Below are 22684 nucleotides of genomic sequence, written 5' to 3'. Positions count from 1 at the left end.
ACTATTATTATTATATATTGTATTGAGACTGCCCATGCACTGATGCCCCATCAGCGTATCCGGTGAGTATAAGACGGCGTAACGTTCTATGTTCGTCAATTAAAAAAACAGACAGAGAGTTCTCAAAAATGGCAATAAATAACAAATGACAAATACAATTAAACCCGCCCTCTTTACCAAGGGTTGATAAAAAGAAATGCAGTTTTAGCGTAGCGGTAGAGATAACAAATAGACAAAGTTGCTTTTGCTTTCTTTGCTTTGTAACGTCATATATTATTGTGTTTATAATCTAAAGATGGCGCCACATTTAATTGTGAACAAAGCACATGCTCAAACACTAATAGCATTTAAATTTTCTGAAAAGCATTCTGTTTGTAATTGTTACTCGAATACAATAGATGGCGCTTTTTATATAAAAATACATTCATATTAATAATTATTATAGTGTTGTAGCTCTACTAAATATAAATATTTTATGCTAATTATATAATAGTACTTATGAGTACTGTCATTAAAGTATTAAATTGTAAGAGCAAGTTACATTAATGGTAACCTATCCAGACGCTGGGAACCGTGAGAATAGATCTCGGTTACATAGCTACCTGCATCTGTCTGCGATATTACATAAAGGTATAATTATTGAAAATAGCATGTTCATAGTAATCTGCCGGCACAGAAATCTGTAGTAGTAGTAAGTAATAACATTAAAACTTAAAATATACCTTCATCATTGTTATTCCAGACGGGATAGTCAGAGGCACTGTAATCTTTGTACTATATTTGATTTCAACGTGTCAGAAGGTGTGTCTCGAAATAGTTTTGTTTATTATCAGTGTTTCCATCAACCGTGATAGTTTCCAAGGAACAACGGGTGGAGGTCGATCTGACGTGGTCTGATTACTGAAGGGAATGGTATTTTTAGTAATGGGAAATAGTGGCGCCATTGAAAGCAATATCAAGTCGATTTCCCATCGCATCGCGGTCCCTCTTCATCATCGTTAATTCTTAATTGGTGATTTCAATATAATAATAATAATAATCTCAGGACAATTCACACAGCGCCATTTCATCTCATAACCAAGTTAAGCTAGCTAAAGCTTGTGTTATGTGTACTAGTCAACTGATACAAATACTTATTTTTTTTGTTTCCTAAATACATACATCTTATAGGAAAACACCCAGACCGATACAAACAATTATTCTGATAAAAACAAATGTTAGTTCCGTGCGATGAATCGAACCCGCGACCATCCGACGTAAAACGGTGTGCTAAACCGCTAGACCACCTAGGTCGTCGAATATGATCCACATTTTCCTCCACTAGTGTCCTATCAGCGTATAAAGCCGTGAGCACCCTTCCATTTTCTATTCAAAAAAACTTACATGACTAACTTCCCACCCCCTAGCTGAAAGGTCGGCTGCTACGCTATACGTACCTAGTATAAGGTATCGTCTGGCCTATAGTATGGCATAATTAAACCACGTACGTCATGGCCAGCCTCGTATGATCCTAGCGTTTAAACGGGCAAGATTAAATGCGTATATTATTTATCTATAGCTAGTGATGTGCTTTCTCTGACGTGCATTGTTGTGTCGGATATTGAATTGCTACCTGCATGTATATGTTGTAGAATATTTATTTTTCATTAATTTTGACAACCAACAGCGAACAATAGAATATAACAATTTAATATGTTGAATAAGACCAATGAAGGTTTTGACATGACTATAACATTTTAGTATTTCAACACTATATATGGGTCTAGTTTTGTAATATATATATCATTAAATTTCTCGGCTAGTTATATACTATAACACTTATCTATTTTACATATATTATAAGCCCTTATCTTTAATCTCTCTCTCTATTGCTGAAAACTGCATTAAAGTCCGTTGCGTGGATTAAAAGATATAAGCGAACCGGCTTCATTTTATGTATGTTTCTACTTTGTAAAGATAAATAATAATTATTTTATAGTAAAAAATCTAACTTATAATTTAACGTGCTAACAAGATTATCTGCACGAAGATTGAGTGCGTAGCGGTTTATCTGTTAATTGTCATATGCCTAAACCATGTTAAAGTATACTTAGAACAACATTTAATTAAAAGAGCAACACGCAAGTTTTTGCTCATTCGTGTGATGAGTCTGCGTTCCGAATAAGCGGTAGATACAAAAGTATGAGTATACAAAATGTTTAGATTATTAGATATATTTATATATATAATTGTAAATATATAAATAAATAAATGCAAAATATACCTAGAAAATATTCTGACCGATACAAACAGTTAGAGTTATGGATACAAATGTTTGTACCATGCGAAGAATTGAACCCGCGACAATCAGAAGTACGACGTGTACTTCCGATTCCGACGGAAGTAACGGTTCACTAAACAGCAAGACGACGGAGGTCGTTAAATTCTACAAATACGAGTAACTAAACTAAAGTGAAATAAATATAAACAATGGATAACATATTTAATATTGGTGGATATTTTGCCCGGCACTATCACGTTATAACATAATGTCCATCAAAGAAGTTATTTACTGTTGGCAACAATATATTAAAAGTTTCTTTCGTTCGTGGTTAATACGATAAAGATTACATGTTCCGATGTGCTTTATACAATAAATATATTCCACCTGACAAGGAAATTATATTTTATGTTTTATAAATACTAAAATATAATGACGGGTTTGAGGTACGAGGGCGAAGGGATACCAAGTAGACGTCGGCTTGTAAGCATCCTCGCTATATTGTTGTAGTCTAGAATTTACTGACCTTTGACGTCTTCGAAGGTCGTCGATTCGAATCTCTACCAACTGTAATGGTACCCTTGTAAGCGTCAATTTCTACAACGTCCATATTGAACTTTTAAGATTTCGTAACATTTTTTTTATGTTTTAATGATAGAATGGTGCTTCCGCCTGCTTAACTGTTTATGCTGGCGAGGCATCTGTAGAGGATGATAAGATGAGCATGAGCTCAGATCTGTTAGCCCATCGTAACACATTCACCAAGAATTTAACTCGATGGTTTTCAGGCAGTTTTCAGGCGGCAAGAAACAATCTACATTACTAACAATTCCTTTTACCCCCGATTTCGTAACATTTGGTATTTGGTAGTTTTATTCACACAAAATCTCACGTGTAAAAGTTTTGTATTAAAATCTTACATGTAAAATTGTTAAAGGCCATCCGAAATTTACGTTACAAGTTAAGGGGAAGGGAGGGGGTAGACCACTTTGTCGCACAAAGCCACCGTGGCTTTGTACGATAAAGTGGGATGGGCTCAAATTTCGTCACTACATATTACAAAATCTAAAAAAAAGTCTAAATAAATACATCTTAATGGCTATGATTAATTTAATCAATTCAATATATTGAATCAAAATAAAAAGGTATATTATAGAAAGTATATTTATCCGATAAAAACTAACACGCAATTGTGCTCTAGTAGATGTTAGATAAACTAGTACTTAGTCAAAACAAGACCACAGATAACATAATATTATATAGTAAGACTAGAGACAAATAACATTAAAGTAAAAAATATTAATCTCTGCTCAATTTCATTTCTAACTTTAACAAGGAACAATAATATATAAAATATATTTAATGAATAATAAAATTTATTTTTATTTTGTAATTATACATTAAAATATATTTATATGAAATGGACATACACACATTTTTAGAACATATATGTGTGTGTGTGTGTCATATTCATATAAATATATTTTATATGTAGGTATAACTAAAAAAATATTAGTATTCTGCAGTCCTTGTCTAGGTAAACTATAAGTGTGCGAAATTTCATACAAATACGTCTGCGCAATTTTCGTAATAAGGTGTACAAAGTTCTTGCTTCACGTATTAATATAGTATAGATATACAGGTTTTCGTTGTTGGGTAGTCTGTCTGTAGGTGCATATAGGCCTCCACTCGGACCATATAATTCTATGTCATAAATTTTAACCACAAATAATACATATTGGAACGTAAATCGCTCTGATTGATATCGTCCTGACATAATTTGCTGGCAATCTCTTGCTATGCGGCACGAATTCGTACTCGAATATTCACCGACTGCGCTAGTGGAATTTGTGTTGTGTGTTTACATATTAACATAATGAGATAAGCATTGATTGTAACAAACCTATGTTAGGTTCTATTTGGGACAGGTGATTTTTTCTTAAATATGAATATGGAATAGTGCATCGCCTGCGCTAACGATACACACTAGCGGGGCACCAGTGGAGCATGATAAAATAAACATGAGGTTAGGTCAGTCAGCCCAGTCGTGATAAATTCACCAAGAATTTATCAACATGGTTTCCAGGGGACGTGACGGCAACGTGAATTTAACCCCATTGCTATTAATGTACCATGCCAGGTTGATATCCACGCGGTTCCCCCTGGAAACCATTATATTAAATTCCAAATTGCAACTATGAGCTAACTGACCTGACCTCATGTTCATCTTATCCTCCTCGTCTATGCTCCGCCAGCGTAAACCATTAGTGCAGGCAGATGCACCATTTCATTACCATCCATTATAAAAGTCTGATCCAAAAGACGTTTTAGAAACGGCTTGATTGCTTTTAATTTTATAAGCATATTCAATATCGGTCTGAGAATTATTATTAAATTTTCACCCTTCTATCACCAACCCCTATTTTTTAATAGCGATTTTAATTTATATGGCAAAAGAACGTTTACCGGGTCAGCTAGTTTTATATAAATCAAGCAGATTGAGAAGTCCGTAATTTCATCAAGATACGTTCAGGCAGACAGACAAACTTTGCAATACATATATAATATTAGTATAGATCGGTTAGAACTCTGTAGGTACATTTGATACGGTCATTGGCATGCAATCCGACTACGGGTGTCAGTAAATTTCCCATGTCAATTTGATACTATAAACCTATACATCAGAGGTTCTCAAACATTGTCTTTTACAAAAGTTTAGTAGTGTTAGTTTCTGTGCGATATTTCTACCATATTCCCATAACTCGACATTAAATTTTAATTTAAACCAATTTTTAAAACAGAAGAATCGTATATTTACTAAAATTTTCAATTTTTTATTACAAATTTGTTTTGGGAACGTCAATATTTTGCATTACTATCGAAGTCAGATTTCTAAGTTTAAAAAGAAAAATGTATATTTTACAAGTTTTATTATAAGTAGGTATATATATATTTTGGGACAACCAACAGTTTGGTTTCTTGTACTATATACTGCCTTCGGGTTTTCAGCATTTTAGTGGCTGCCGACTGGAATGGACTTAAACCCCTTTACAGTGTAAGTTTATTTTTTTTACCAATATAGATCACCCCTGAGACCCCCGTGAACTGGGAGTCCACCTGTACCACTTTGGGAATCACTGCTACAGACTGTTAGTAAACAATAATGTAGACCTATACCATGAGTTCCTGAGAAAATTGTTACATTTATATTGACTTATTACTAAAACGCAAGCCCACGGGCCTCTTTGATTATGGTTTCGTTATTATGAAATACACATAATATTACAACATTAGAAAGATATTTTAAAAACTTATAAATTGAGGGGTAATTGTTAGTAATGTGGACTAATTGCCATGTCAGGTTGACTTCCACAAGCTGCTCCCTAGTTACAGTCATAATAAATTGTAGAAATTTGTCACGAAGTACGAACTAACCAGATTTCATGTTCATCTTATCAACCTCCACTGATGCCCCGTCAGCGTAATCCGTTAGCTCAAACGGGTGCATCATTCTATAATAATCCATTAAAAAAACTAGTCTCCATAATCCTCTCTCTCTCTCCTGAAGAATACAGCTGTATCTATATATTTTCTTTAATTCTTGGGGATAGTGATGGAATATTGATATAGCCTTTTACTAAATATAGGTACATAGACATATTGTGCTGTCAAGATATTAGAATGAAAGGATGAGGATGATATCAAATCATTTAGCTCATTGATGGCCTCGGTGGTTTAGCGGTTTATTGCTTTACATACGCTGGTCGCGGATTCAATTCCTCGCGTTAAGAATGTAATTGTGAAATACACATATAAAGTACTTTGACATAAATTACAAAGAATAATTAGACCCATGTTGGGTATTCAAGAGTAGGATTGTTTGTATTAGTCTGGATGTTTTCTATGTGTAGGATGTATGTATTTATAAAACTACTACAATACAATATAGTTGTAAATAAATTTATCTATGTATTTGTATCAGCTGTCTAGTACTCATAACACAAGCTCTGCTTAGCTTGGGACTTGGTGCTGTGTGATTTGTCACGAGTTATTATTATTATTGCATCATGGGTATCAGGAGTCAACCACGTTAACTTCCTATGCCGGTAGCTTGGTGGTCCACCGACCAAGCAGGTTATTACTTATTAATCCCTCCTCCTAGTAATTACTTATATTACAAGTACAATCGGACAGGGTTTGTGATGCAAGATTTTGGGTATCCCCACCAAATTTAGGGTAATTTTATGGTGGTCGATGGGAAAATATTTGGGAGTATTTTTGAGTAAAATTAAAATTTGCATAAAGGGGTAATCCTTAATATAGGTCTAAAAAAACTATACCATTAGTTTATTGGGTAACGGCATAATCCACAGTCAATTTTTATTACATATTTTTTCTTCAAAATATGAGATGTGAGATGTGAGCGGGAGCAAAGCGAGGTTTGGAACAAAGTTTTATGGAGAAATCAAGGAGGTCATCTGGCAACACTGGCCAAGGCTTAGACTAGTCGCGCGACCGGTCGCCGCTCGGCTCGTCTCTAAACAATAATTGCGAGGGAGAAATAATAACAGCACCGCGGCTCGAGCCGTATCCGCTTGCAATAAAAATGTAAAACGCCACCGATAAGCGACAGGGCGAAGGCTCGAATGTGAAACGGTAGGGCTGCATCCACCCTTGAAATTCAATTATCGATGAATGTGACGATAGATGAGAGCCGAAGATGAATCGAGTAGTTAACCGAGACATTATAATTGCTGCGATGTATATGTATATTTGTATGCAGGTACGTTGCACGTATCACATGATAACGTGATGTCCTCAGTGTTGTTACTGTATTAGTTACTTGTATCAGTTGCCATTCCAATAACATAAAAAGGTACTCGTATGCTACAATTTAAAATTAACACGTTATCGATTATTTACCGTGCAGCACTTATATCTAATTACATGAAATACAGTATGAGCTGTTTTTGCAAATAAGCGAATATTCAGCGTTGGTAGATATAGAATATTTGAGGGTATATATTCTGTGTCATATATTTTTAATATTGTAACGTATACAAACAATATAAAATACATAATTTTAAATATCCCATTAAGAATGTAAGTTTGGGTTATGATATAAGTGCTGGGTGTAAGTGCGTGAAAAAATCATTGATAACATTCCGAGTTACATCGACTGTACACAACACTACCGGGCGGGCTGTTTGACTTTTTATGTCCGGATCAAACCGCCAGCTATTTTGTCATACAAAATATAAACGTGGCTTACTTCCTTCCTTCATTGGCGGAGTTTATCTCAATGATTAATTACTGCCTTGTGCTGCATACCTTTCAACAACCGAATAACATAAAATTGCTTCAAATTACTTGATGTTTTAGCAGTTTTGTCCAAAATGGCATTATTGCATTCATAATGCAAATTATTATTTCTTACACTGTTATGAAAAACAATTTTGTTGAATAATGTTTTTATTCAAAAAAATTGTTTTTAATTAGGTGTGAATTTGTTACTGAACTAACTCGCCGGTGTTGGAAAACGCCAATAACAAGTTATACTATTTCCGACCGAGAGGTGACCGCGTGAATACGTAAGTATGTACAGCATATACTTACATATGCATTACGTGAAATTTGTAATCGGAAACAGACAATTCATTGTTATGCATTTGTATAGATGTGGGTAAATAATCGGTGCTGTTAATTTCGCATGTCTTTAACCGCACTATGAGTCCTATTTCCAACTTTCCGCCCATCTTACTGTCCGCTACTTCCAAGTGGAAGCGACCACCGTCTAACAATGCGCAACTGTGCAAAAAAAAAATACGCCTACCCGCGGTTCGTGAGAAAGTAATAATAAACATATCAATTTGGCGATCGATCGCTTTCTCGTGATCTCAACTGTATATTAGATGGCTATATAAAGGATTGGCTAACTACAGCTGCCGGCGGCACGGCCATATTTATTGAAATTACTTACAATTTGATTGTGAATCTATAATGAGGGACTCGGCTCGGTAGCTCGACGCGAAATTAGCGAGCTTTTTCGAATTAGATGTTTTTATATTGTGTACCACCGATTCAGTTCTTAGCGTGAACTTTGGTTTCAGGTAACGCACAAAATTTGTCTATGATCGAATCTGACAGTATGTTTCTTGAGTACTTAAATTCAGTGATTTGATATGATAATGTGACATATTATTTTTATCATTTATTATATTTGCACCGAGTACAATTTTTCTATGCACAACCCGTGGTTGACTGGTAATAAATTCCGTGAGGCGTTAGTCTGCCATATGTAATTTTACTTTGGTATTATATGATTGAAGTTATATAAATAAATAAATAAGATCTATTATTAGACTGATTATTTATTTAACAACAATCGAATTAACAAATGTGATATGTTTAAAAATAACAAATTCATTTAAGTATCTTGCCAGTTCTCATAAAGAAGAATAAAATTTGACGTTTAAGAGCGTGTAAAATGTCCTACATGAATAAATGATTTTTGATTTGATTTCATAGGTAGATGGATGAAATTCGGTCACGACTGAAATCAAAACATAATGTGAAATTCAGTTTCGATTATAAAATTGTCTATATATCCTATAACTAATTCTGTTCCAACTATCAATTTCTTGTTTGATTACAGTATTTTATTCCATACCATTTCTCCATGTGAAACGCTTTCCACATTACCAATTCAGCCTTCGCGAAATTCTTATGTCCTTCGCTTTATTTCATTCCACATGTATGTAACTGCTACAATTTTGTAGCTATTTTTTAATGGCGTAAATATCGTATGGCGTAATATGGCGTCGACAATTTGGAATATGTAATTTTTTTAAAAATATCATTTTGAAGTGTTCTTCCTTTGTTAATGATATACAATTCGGGGCACTAGTGGAGGATGATAGCATTCAGTTAGTCTTTGCGGAAGTAACATAGTAACCTTATCCGCCATGAGCTGAGAGGTATACCATCATCATATACCCATTAATTCCTTATGGCGAAAGAGTCTCCGAGACGGAATTTTCTTTCATTTTATAGTGTATTCATTAGAAAGGAATAACACAATCATTTTCACTATGTATCCCGTGATTGGGTATAATTCTAGAGATGAGTTTCATGAGAGTTTCAACTAGTACATATTTCTAACAATTCTACCCCCTATAAGGAAGTCGTATAGCTAGTAGTGTAGTACCATGACCTATCGATCGCCAGGCGTTCCACCTGGAAACCAGCATTATTAATTCCTCGTGAATATGTCACTGTACTCCATTGGGACAATTGATCTAATTAACTTCATCTTCACAGCGTCCTCTTTAAACTTCTTCTTCAGTTGGCACCAGCACTGCAATATTTTTTTTGTCTAGAAATATCAAGCGAATTTTACTTTTAATATATCTCTCGGAATACAATTATCGGATATTTCAATATACAGTCTGCAATATGTGCACTTAAAGTAGAGATGTGTAATTGTGCAGAGTACTTGAGTAGGATCGTTAAGGAGTTCACCGAGAAGTGTGATTACTATAGGTATGTAACGTACTTATTAAATGAATATAATGTACAAAATGATGGAGAAGAGAATAAGGTTGGGCACATTATAAATTAATTCGTATTATGTTGGTACGTAAAGTTGGGGTTCGTTTGTAAGCGGAATAATCATGAAAGTTACTTTTTCTTATGGAATTAAACCAGTGCATTGTTCATTTAACGAACAAAAGGAATTGATACGTCTGTATTTTTTTGTTGTTTATATATGTATATTGAAAATTGTTATACTAAAATTTATGGATTATTCTGCTTAAATGGCGATTTAGCATTAACGTAAAATTGATTTAAACATTTATTTCGTCATTTAAAAATTGTTAATGAATTCAAATTTGGTATATTGCGTTTGTATTATTCATTTTCCATACGTTGTTTTATCGCCATTATTATGATTGCTTTGATACTTGGGTTGTCACGACCGTCACGATAATGCATACATTAACCGATTATTAAAACTCATCCAACAATTCTGTTTCTATGATTCCATGTGAAATAAAGAAAAGAATTGAAAACTTATATTTGATACTAGCTGTGCCAGCTATTTCGTCTGCGTTTTATAGTAATCTTAAATAATCTTATTCAAAAAAGGCAAAGAATTTCCACATAACCCTTCATCTCGACTTTCAACCACTTACTACCATTTTTTCGCGATTAAACGTAGTCCTTTTTCAAGGTCTAGACTATCTGTGTACCAAATTTCATTTAAATCGGTTCAGTAGTTTTGTTGTAAAAGCGAGACAGATAGACAGAAAGAGTTACTTTTGCATTTAAAATATTAGTAAAGATTTATTGTAGAAATGCTAATATGAATACTAGATATATGGTGTAAAGCTACTATAGAGAAACGATGACCTTTATTGGATTTATAAATTATGAAAAAGTACACATTGTAAAATGCAGTCGTGAATAACTTAAAAATAACAATGCAATATACAAAAAATCATGACATACATAGAACTGTTATGAAATAATAATAATATGAATTCAAAATAAGTTCGCGAAGGTCGGTCGCTATGGCCAACAGTTATATTTGTTACAACAAACACAAAATACACAATATATGTCTATACGCGACAGTTACTGTTGTTTTACAAATTTGTACAAAGTGGACTAAGTTTATAACCATCGTCTGAACGGCACCAGGAACATCACGAAAATTGTGCCTGCCGTTACATTTTCGCTGATTGCTTTATGAGGCTGTATGATTCTTCCTACCCTGTAATATAACTCACATGTCATCCTTTAAATCATAACACACGCATAATCCTTTGCAATTATATAAAAAATGTACCATCAACTTATCAGCAAAAATTTTATGTTGTTTAAAGTAGATCACCCGCTACGCTCGTCTGTCCGCTGACAGTTGCACCGCCGTTTTATTAACCACAATAATCCTTACTTGTATTGCGTATCGGCTACCGTAGAAATTCTACGCACTAAGTATGGTTTATTATATTTTATAATTCCTAATGAGAGAGTGAGGCAGCTCCGGGCACGATGTGAACGGAACGCCCCGCGTTTCGATGTGCGCTTACATACAAAAAATGTATGCGATATTATACATTAAACAATATAACATGCAAAATTCACGAGATTGAAGCCTTCTGAAGTGAAGGTCAAGATATCAGTTACGATCTATATTTTTTTGTTAAATAATGTTTGAGTTTCGTTGATTTGTGTCTAGCATTTGCGACATGTTATGAAAAGCGAAGTATAGAACTATAAAATATATATATATATATATATACATTTATATGAATAATTAATGATTATACACCCGCCTGCGCTAACAGTATAGACTCGCTGGGCATCAGTGAATGATGACTTAATGACGATGAGGGTAGGTCATTCAGCTTATCATGGCGAATTTACTCGGAACTAATCATGATAGTTTCCAAGGGGAATTTCGTGGAGGTTGACCTGACTCAATGACTATTAATTTCCTTATTATCCAATAAATCGCTAAGTAGCTATTTGAATACAACGGGACAGGAGGCGTACCCTATCGTAGTCTCGCGGATTAACTCTGATATTGATATTTCAGTCATCGGTAGTTGGGAAATGAAAACTTATATACAAAATTTTGGTGTAGCCCGGACCTAAACTTATGACCTTTGGGGCTTATAAGTCGGTGTAGTAAATCACTAGGGCATAGCGCCCTCACAATTTTTTGAAGTATCTATCGAAATTAATTTCGGAATAACTTCTCAGCAAAATCGCTCTGTGGGTGGCGGCCAAATTATTTTAAACCGTTTATTAAAGTTTAAATAACATATTAGGGGCCCGCAGAGCACGCCCTGCGGTCTCTACGAGGGCTACTGGTAACAACCGCTCAATATGATCATCTTCGCCGCGGGGTTCCGTATAAAATCTTATTACATTTTACGGCGGTTTGGGGCACTGATCGAACCTTCGAATAATTTTTCAATACCTACGAATGTGACATTCTTTTTTATTCGCTGGTAATTTTTATCTAAAATAACGTGTACTCTTTTTACAACACTGTATTTTCTTTGTTAACTGTTCGAAACGAAGCCAGTGGTTAGTATCGTGTACTATTCATTGCGTTTAAGTGCATTTAATTGAAATACTATTTACCGTATTTATTATTTAGTAAAATAGTATATTACGATATAATTGCACCCTGTGATGGTTATAATACACGCGTATCTTCATTCTTAGCCGAAGGCGAGGGCGTAATACGCACGTATATCGTACGACACGCTTGATTTTAAATACACTCAACAATAAAACTGTGATACACATTATAGATTTGACGCCGTTTTACTTTTTTTAAATCGACCAAATAGTGCGTTGGACTATTTGCCTTATAGGCATGCAATTATGAATTACTTTATATTACGAAAACCTGTTTAGGAATAGGTAAGTGTGTTGAAAAATATATTAAAGGGCTACACTGCACTTTAATCGATAAATAATTAATTAAAAATAACTAAATAATTGTTAATGTACGCAAATATGTTTTTTTAACTATCTACATTACCCACCGGTGCTATATATCTAATTTTCTGTTAATAAAATACTAATTTTTCTTTATATAATATAACGAACTTCTGTATAAGTGCAAACAAAAAATTATAGAAGAAAAACATTTTAAAATTTAGTAATTTTTTTAAAATTTTTAATATATCTTTTGCAAACAACAAAGCTTTATAATAATGCCTTAAATAATTATTCTATTGTTCGCGATCCGCATATTACTTATTTACGCAAATGATACACTGACTGGCAACATTCAGAAACAGGTCTTGTGAAGTGGACCAGCTGTTTTATAATTAGCGAGACTACAATGACATACATTAACAGCAATTTTACTATTGTGTACTATAAATTAAATGATTCTAATTATAATAACAACGACATATTGTAGACTTTGTTCCGTTTAGCTTAAACGGAACAGTCTAATATGGCGTCGTTACCATTATTTTTTTTCTTATGTATTTAACCCTTATTGCCAACTGATATTACCTATGTTAAATGGACTTTCTAACTTTTAACGAGTAGATGGTTTTTTTGAGCTGAGTGTATACTACTGATGTTTAGCAATATTAGTTACTGTAAATTGATAGATATAATGCAGACGAAGCAGATAGTAAATTTACGCGAATATATAATATCCTACACATTTTTTTCGGTAGTTATATTTACTTTTCTGTATTGTTAGTTAAGAGGTACAATTTTGATTATCTGTATGAATGGCTGTAGTCCACTGTGTGTTTTTCAACAAACATTTGCCACGCATTGAAATCTCCTTCAGAGGAAGAGATTCTTGATTATGGGATTATTGCCCCATGGCTAGAAATATAACCTCTCAGGTCGACCACCAGTCGGTTACCGTTGTTATTTAAAGTCAAAATAGTTTATTCACTCCTATCCACTATTCTGCACATCATACTTTTTGTCACTATCTCTACCGTCCAGTTCGAAGTTGAAGTTTACCAAATGCTATTATGGAATACGATTATGGATACACGATTCCTAGCAATTTGTTGCGAACATCGTACGTACACTTTAGATTTGTGTGATTAGATCAAGTTCCGGAGTTAGACTGTGCAATATGCACAAATATTAAACTATGTGCAAATTGAAAGCATCAAGTTTCGATTACATTTCAGCGAGCAGAATTTACTTAGTTAAGAGACGGTTCTGTTTGTCAATAGTTGTGTTCTTGTATGTTACAACTTCAGTCTAACAAGATAGATTAGTTATCAACTATATCGAGAACTAAGTTTAGATGTTGTTCTGATTCAAGTTTCTTGTGGTATTCGAAATGCACAGAACTAACGTAGTATGAGCTATGAGACGATATTGACAGTAATCAATAGCTGCTATTACAGTACAAGACACTTCCTTACAAGCGCGACCAGGATTGCGCGCGATTTAGTGCGGGAAAATCAGCGCGCGCAATCGTGAGTGGTTGCATTTATGTTCACACTTAGACTCGCGATTGTTACAAGTAATTTCCTATTTTGTTCCATTTTTAAATCACATATTTTATTTTACTTCTAATTATTCTTAACTCCATAATTGTCTTTGCTTTATAGTAGGACGTCCTTCATTTTGTAATTAATTATTACAAAAAAACTTAGCGCGCACGATGGAAGAAAACGGGAAAATGGATGGAAGAATGCGAGAGCTCACTCATTCTCGTTCTCTTTGTCTACAGTTACTAGCGTGACAGTGTAAACTAAAAGTAGTATATGTATAGGCAGCCGTTAGTAATTCTTTTATTTTAAGTACCTGTTGTTAGATTATTAATTTTAGACTATATTATTAACTAGCTAATTTTACTTTATATTTTCAATTTTTTTTCTAAAATAAAAATAGACTAAGTTACTCCTTATTACATCCGCTACCCGTCAAAACCGGTCCAGCCATTTCAGAGATTAGCCGGAACAAACAGACAGACAGACAAAAATGATAAATAATATTATTTTGGTATATGTGCCTGCAGTAAAAAACGGTTATTTCAATATTACAATCAGACACTCGAATTTTATTTATATGTACAGATGACATTTAATAATATATAGAGCGAATTAAAGCAGTGTGCTAAACGGCTAGACTAAAGAGGCCGTCATTACCTCTTTGCTCCAATACGGTGGTCAGGCGGCTATACCTATACAGGTAGGTACCAACATAATTTATTTTTAAATTCTTTTAGCAAATACATACTTATTTATACTCTATGCTCTTTATCTTCACGATGCGTGGGATGCATGAAAGACGAACTGTTTCATATTCTTCTACTGTTATAATACTGAGTATTTACGCTGGGATATTTTGAATATTACTCCAGAACTTCATCACCCAATCGTCTCAACTTTACAGCGATTGGAAAGCGAGCTAATAGGCGGTAATAGATCTATATATTTACGATGGTAAGATGGTAAGACGGCGCAGTCCGTCGCGCGCAATATCCGCTAGGAAGTGGCACAGACCGCCCGCCTCCTTCTTACCTCTTCTTACCAACCCTACTTGCTATACGATGCGCCAATAGCTATTATGCTATCCGTCAAACGATCTAATTATTCTTTCTTGTCTTTACGTCACTTTAATTTCCCGAATTGCTACCTGCTCTTGCTTCGCACGGAATGAGTTGTGTCTATGGTAAATGGAATTTATACTTTTATATATTACTAGCTGTGCACGCGACGGCGACGTCATATATATCGTTATAGTGACCTTGACCTTAAAAAGAAAAAATATTTAATAAATATTTAATATAAACTTTCATCCCCTATTTTATTTTATCACCTTAAGAGTAACTTTTTCACAAATTTTGAATGTCATATGTATTTATATTTAATCAAGCGCCTTAAAAATAAGTCTATACTGTGTTCCAAATTTCATTTAAATCAGTTCAGTAGATATGGCGTGAAAGCGAGACTTTCGCATTTATAATATTAGTAAGGAGTGTTTTTCTTAAATGAGGATTTGTAATTGCATTCAGTACTTATAGTACAGTTCAGTAAAGTACAGTATTGTACATAATATAATTACGCATGACTTACAAATATTTATGAGAAATTTACGCCACCTGATCCCAATCTAGGCGAAACTTGTGTTACGGATACTAAACTACTGATATATACCTAGGAAACATGCAGAAAAATGCAAAGACATTGGAAGTACTGCGGTGTGCTAAAACACTACGTTACGGAGGACGTACGTACGTCCTAATATACTATTTAGGTATATTTAAAAGTGAAGAGTGTTTAAGAATATTAGGACAGCATGTAGTATATCTGTAGCGTAATGGTGAATCTGTTGCCTATTCAACTTTGCGGCATATGATGCTAAACTTTCTGAAACTGTTTTTTGGCATTTGTTTTGAATTTTGGGAAAATGTGTGATCATTTACAACATTTTAGTAAAAAGACAGACAAGACAAAAAATACACACAACAATTATACACTGCACAAAAGAAAGTTCAATTCAATACAATAAAAGCAATAGACAAATATTTAAGAGTTTACGCATCTGTGCAGTATACATATCAGCTGGGCCGTATGCTTGTTTGCAACTATGCCGTCAACATGGTATAAAACAATTTAAACATTTCCATTTTTAGGATTAATATGTTGTGGCTGCGTAGCTTGTAATGTCACTATCGCATCTCAACCGGAAGATGGCGCAAAGCAAGGAGCTGAAGATTTCATACAATATCTCCTATAGGATATTAATATTCTACTAACATTATAAATGAGAAAGTTTGTTTGGATGGATGAGTTATATGATTTAATCCCTGCTAACATTTAAATTGCATAAGTAACTTAGTCTGTCTGTCGCCTTTACGCTGAAACTACTAAACGGATTTAAATTAAATTTGGTAGCATAGATCTATATTTTTTAATGCAAAAAGGGTTGAATGGGGAGAAGTTAGGTTGTATTTATAATTACATCATTTTTAAGTCATAAAGCTTGAAACTTATTTTCTAGGCTGTTGATTAAGTATAAATAAATATCAAAGTTTGGAAATTTTTACCCATAAGGCACAAAATAAGTTAGGGGACGAAAATATATATGGATATTCGTCATTTTTGAAGCTAAAACGACGAAACTCTCTGCAAATAGCTTATTAATATATTTATGTATATGGGTTTTATTTTTAAAATAATAAAAAACATTAATCATGTTTGTTATTCCACCGCCTTATTATCTCTGATCAGCCCAAAGGTTGCCTGGTAGAGAATCACATCAAGCATTAAGTCCGCCATGTATACAATTATATTTGCACAAGAATAAATAAATAATAACTTCATATATTGCCAAATGTATATGTCCTTGATGCAATATGTTGCTTAATGAAACACCCGCAAAACTGTAACTTACAAAACTTTATGAAATCTCACGTCGTAACGAACAACAAAAAAGTAAAGAATAAACTTTGCTAACTAACCGGCTCTGTACTAAATAAAATACAACGGATATGTTAGTGAGGTTGAAAGTTCCCAAGTACAGGAATATATGTATTGAAATTTTTCACAATAAACAAACCGACAAACCAGTTACAAATTTATAATTGGCCCACGCAGGGATAAACTTTATCAAGTTGAAGCAATTCAATCGGATTTTGTTAAGATATCCATATACAGTCATGAACGGCAGACAAGCTAATTTTAGGGGTGTGACATTCCGTATAAAAATGGTTTTTACAAAATGATTTGTTATTGATATCAATTCGTTTTTATCTTCCTAACTTTTGAAACATTGAACCTATGAATGTTTTTACATATTTTTAGGTCACCTATTGTCTATATTTAGAGTTATTTGGATGACATAATAAAATTACAAATGTAAACAACCTATGACTATTTTATTTAGATTTTTTTTAATTTCTTAACTTATTTCCAATATTCATGTCACCAGCTTTATTTTTTCTCAGTCCAGAGTTTCTCGGGAAGAAATTGCGTTAGCGATAAGACGGCCTTTTCTACTTAGTCTTATTTTTAATAATTTAATTTTGTTCATGTCCTTACAATGTTGGTGCAATAGTATTATATACCCATAAATGAATGAAATAATAGTAATCATCAGAGCAGATCAGTGCTTACAGACAGCGTCTGTTCCCGAATAACAGTAAACTAATAATAACAATTTATAATTGTAATCATATCTAAGGAACACAGCGCCATCTAGTCCTAAGCTAAGCAGAGCTTATGTTGTTGGTACACTGACAACTGATACAAATAAATACATAATATAGAAACTACCCAGCCCGATACAAACATTTATACTCAAGAGAACAAATGTTTGTGCCGGTGTGTGTGTGATGGATTATGCAAGCCGCGATCATCGTAAGTAAGATGATGTGCTAAAGCGTCAGATCAGCGAACCCGTCGAATTGTTTGAATATTGAAATCAATGAATGAAATCGGTTTATTAACCACATCCCTAACTTTACATTCTGTATTTCGGTACGACCGTATGTTCTATGAATATATTTCACTTGAATTATGCACTCGCATACTCCTCCGTGCGTTGCCATTCCCAAGGACTAAGTTGTTATATCTCCGTGCCCTGTAATTTCACTGCAGTATCCCACCCTTCAATCCTGTACAAGTTTGCTAAGCAAGCCGGCGGCGGAATTAGACGAGACAGATGTACACACATGGTTTCGTACAAAGTGTACTTCTAGTAAAATTGTCCGCAGACTTGTACGACTGATTGCCGTTTATTGCGTCGTGTAATCAAAAATCCCAAATCGCTCCCAACCAAATAAATCCCACCCCAGTATTTATTTATTTAGATCGCAAAATCGAATAACACTCGCCCCCAAAATGAATTGATGTGAGACGCACGCGGTGGTGACAATGTTTAAATTATATTTAGCTGCCAACCAATGACGGGAGGCAAGGTACTCCACCGCCAATGGTGGTACGAATAGACATTTTCCAAAATTATTACGTTTTCCGTCTCGTCGCGTCAGAGCCAGGGGAGAACGTTGTACATATTATGGGTTATACCAACATATGTATATTAAGCGAATAAATTAATCAATATATTCATTTTGAAACGCCAATAGCATTCATTGTCTAGGAGAGGATTGTTAGTAAAGGGATCATAAGTGATAGAAACGTCAGGTCGATCTTCACGCGGTTCGTTCTGGAAGCCACTGTAATTAATTTCTTTCTGCTCTTTCATGCTCATCCTACAATACTCCACTGGTGCTCCGCCAACTTAAACCGGTTGACGCTCCATGCCATTTCATATATTAAAATAAAAAATGTGACATTGCAAATTGTTTAAAATATTATGTACGCTTCCCCTGTACTGTTTTGTACGTAAATATTTGAATTCGACTGCCTCGGTGGAATAGCGGTTTAGCTGCACACCACCTTTCTTACGATGGCGCGGGTTTGATTCCTCGCACGTTATAAATATTTATCATCAGTCTGAGTATTTTTATCGTCATATATGTAAGTATGTAATTTAAAAAAAAATGTATTTATGTCAGTTGCTTAGTACCAATAACACAAGCACAGCTTAGTTTGAGACTTTATAGGGCTGCGTGAATTGTCCTGAGATTTAAAAATAATATGGAAACTGCAAGAAAATTTAACTATAACGTTGTAATTAAGTTAATTTGTTTAAACTAAAACAAAAATTATGTAATATAATTAAGAAAATAATTAATAATAATTAAGAAAAGAAATTAACGGTAACAAGTTTGAGAAACATTTATTATTCAGGAGGATTAAAACTGAAAGAAAATGTGGGTATTACATTACAACTAGGTATAGTATTTGAAGTACGTATAAAGTGGTCGCAGTATATCATTACATTGGAGGGTAGTTCAACAAACTGCAGACACCGTCATACCGTGAATGAGGCTGGTACGATGCAAGCGTTGCATCTGGTAAGTACACTATCCTTATTTGTAAATAATTATACGAATAATAGAGAGATATTTAGGTAGATTATTCGTGCTCAGATCCATATAACTATATTAATAATGTCATAGCAGTCAGAAACATTTTAGTCACATACTGTTAACTACAACATCAACAATATCATAGTAATTATTTGGTTAAATGTTATTACTAATAAATAGTAATATTATATGTATTTATAGTATATGAAAATTATATATGAATACGTATAATATTACCGTTATTTATTAGTAACTTCGTGATCGTTCTTCGTCATAACTGCCCCACAACGCTTTCTGAATCAAAGGTTAGCTAGTGGAAAATGCCATACGACATTATGCTCGCCTTTTCGTACAAGTTATACTGAGCATAAATAATAAATAACAATAAATCGTTCCTTACTACTCCGAGCTAGTGTTAGACATTAAATAATTTTTAGATGTATCTGTGTAAATTGTTTTTTCATTGCTACTTCAAAATGAATTTGTTCAATCAACAACAATACATAATTGTTTTTGATTGAACAAATTCATTTTGAAGATTTTTATGGAAATGCAATCCGAGGTAACCAGGTAGGATTAAAACTAAATATTTTTTTTAACAATATTTTTTTAAGTATTTGAAAGTGTTAAATACATTTTAATACTTAAATACAATTTTAGTTCAATACTCCTAAAGGCAATGTAATTCTTATGAAATGTATTGTTTCGTGTTCTCTGAACTACTTTTAACTATCATTTGTATCGTGAAACTATATTTTTGTGTACCTATTAGAAAACAGTCATTGTTCATGAATCCTCTTTGTTTCAGAATTCCAATAAACTAAATAACAAGTGAGTTTGGCAGATAAAAGTCATTCGGTAAGTGCAACTTCTATTTGAATAGCAACACTTGCAGCCGACTGGGTACTGCAAATCACAATACAATGCAATCAGAATATCGACTTCAACACAATCTAGTTGTTGTTAGTTCCTTTAGAAACTCAATCTAGTGTTAATCTAAGCTAAATGTACTACAATGGTAGTTAGTGCAGTCCATACAATGACGGCGTCGTATTCAGAATTCAAAGCTGAATATTGAATAATAATTTAATGTATCACACTATCTAACTTACACACCATTTAAAATGGCTAATTGTAAACTGTAATTTGGAATGAATTCAGAATCATATTTTATTCAAGTAAGCAATTATTATTATCCATATTAATAATTCATTATTTGATTTGTACCTTCTAACTTTACCTCTAATCTTTATACTGTTTCCTACATTTTGTTTTTGGCTGCAAAATCTCTGAATCTGTATTATTGGCTTTTTCTTGGAATGTACTATATTTATATTATATATTGGATTGTAAGGTGTTGGTTTTCTAATAAATTGTTGTCGTTTTTTTTCAAGTAATTAAAAAACCTAAATAGAATAAAAATGTATAGAATATTTTAAGGTTTCCATAATTAATAAATAGACTTTGTAATTAATAAGTAATATTTGAACCTTGAAATATTTGGCACAAATTGTATTAAATAATATTTCTTTTCATTTTAATATTGAGAGAATGTATTTACTTTGTTGGAAATGGTTAAATGTCTTTTTTGAAAGTAGTGTCCATCTCGGTTCTTTTTGTTCAATTAAGTTATATACTTATACATTTCAATATAAACTAAAATTAGATTATTTTACACATATAAATATAAAATTTCTACATTTTATATGATTTTTCTTCATATAAATATAAAAGTGACCATATGGCTATGAAAGTGTGTATCATACACACTTACATTGAAAAAAATATATATCTGACTTATTCTTGCTAATCTCTGAAACGGCTAAACGGAGTAACTTATGCTAAATTTATTTTAGAATATTTTGTTTTTAATATAAAAACGCTAAATTTGTCTCGGATGAAGTCACTGGTAGTTAGATATAAGTGTGAATACTGAATAGGGTTGTGATGCCTGTGGGCCTGACACGACAAGATTTCGATTTCCTCTAATTCCACTCTTATAATATTGGTTCGCCTCTCCCTTCCTGCCACCGGCTTCAGTCACTCGTCGAGTTCTTTATATCTATATATTAATATACGTGAAGCAAAAACTTTGTACACCTTATTACGAAAATTGCGTGGAGAAAAGAAGGAAATTTAGTATAGAATTTTGTTTCTTCAACTTAACTAAGGTACACTTTGTATATGATCCCACACCAGGCCGCCAATGTACACCAATAATAATTGATATACATAAATTGTAATTTTAGTAAAAATAAAAAATTAAAATATCAAGTTAGTACCTATATTATAAAGTAAGTACCCATATTATAAATAAGATAACTTAAACCATATATGTAAATCTTAATCTTATTAATATTACAGTACGCGAAATGTTGTGAGTATAGGTGGATGTTTGACACTCTTTCACGCAAAAACTACTGAACGGATTGATATTTTACAGTAATATAGTTTATACATCAGAATAACACAGGCTATAATTACAGAAGATATGTAAATGGACGAAATATAATGATAAATGTCATGTAAGTGTGATGCAGAGGAATATGCGCGAATCAGCTAGTGATAAAATAAAATAACGATGAGTTTTGTGATATATGATTTCGCTTGTTGTAAATACAGAGCATGGGCATCGTTGGGTGCTCGGTGAGCGGTGGTCGGGCGCGGCTAATGACGCACGCGCCTACAAACATTCAGTCAATAAACTATTACTTTATTGTGCCGCCGCCCTTAACAATCATACAGGCTAAACATTGGCGGGCTTTACGATATTTACATATCGTATCGTGTGACGCGGCCTTTATTCGATTTACGTTCCGTTACACGCTGTATAAAGATAATTATACATTTTATATGCTTACTTCTTGAGATAAAATATGGCCTTTGTCTGTCCTCGTAATATCATGTGTCTTCATATAAAATTTCATTAATGTAAGTTTAGTCTTGAAAAATCAATTAAACAGACA

General features: G+C 33.4%; 1 protein-coding gene across 2 annotated transcripts in view; it reads left to right on the top strand.

The window, feature by feature from the left end:
• The window catches only part of LOC131853127 (protein bric-a-brac 1-like), a 354430-nt gene that overhangs the window by 2993 nt on the left and 328753 nt on the right, over positions 1–22684 (top strand). Inside the window, exon 2 of one of the 2 annotated variants that reach the window (XM_059203942.1) lies at positions 20527–20576. The exons of the other annotated variant lie outside the window; for it this stretch is intronic. The gene's annotated coding sequence lies outside the window, so the exon portion shown is untranslated. The remainder of the gene's footprint in view (positions 1–20526; positions 20577–22684) is intronic. 2 annotated transcript variants of the gene reach the window in all.

This window comes from Achroia grisella, unplaced genomic scaffold (assembly GCF_030625045.1).
Source record: "Achroia grisella isolate CSIRO2021 unplaced genomic scaffold, CSIRO_AGI_Agris_v1 utg874, whole genome shotgun sequence".
NCBI lineage: Eukaryota > Metazoa > Arthropoda > Insecta > Lepidoptera > Pyralidae > Achroia > Achroia grisella.
Note: the sequence above shows the minus strand (reverse complement) of the source record. Positions and strands in the feature narration are given on the sequence as shown.